This window comes from Gambusia affinis, linkage group LG11 (assembly GCF_019740435.1).
Source record: "Gambusia affinis linkage group LG11, SWU_Gaff_1.0, whole genome shotgun sequence".
Classification (NCBI taxonomy): Eukaryota; Metazoa; Chordata; class Actinopteri; order Cyprinodontiformes; family Poeciliidae; genus Gambusia; species Gambusia affinis.
The window spans coordinates 18,360,022-18,360,435 of NC_057878.1; positions in this window are offsets into that span (position 1 = coordinate 18,360,022).

The window sequence follows — 414 nt, forward strand, 5'->3', positions numbered from 1 at the left end:
TATTTTTGATCCATTTGACTGTAACCTTACAGGTTGGGGTATTTCAAATGAGAAAATTACATCCTGACCTTTACAGAACAAAATGTAAAATATCTTCACAATATTTATAAAAGGGCATAAAATATTATCTTGTCCATAAGACATAAAACTGTTCTGCTCTAAAATTATTTCAGAAATTCAAAATACTTTTGTGCTTGTGTGCACATCTAGAACGATTAATCAAATAACAGTTTCTTAATCTGTAATAAATAAATAAATAAATGTTTCCAAGTGCAGCGGCGCCTGAATTCCAGGATGACATTTCTCATGCTGTTTAACATAGAGATATAAACAGGGAGTGAGTGTGAGCTGTTCTCTCCATGTAAGGATATGCAGCAGTGGGAGTTGATGTGTTTGTAAAAAAGATGTTCTTTG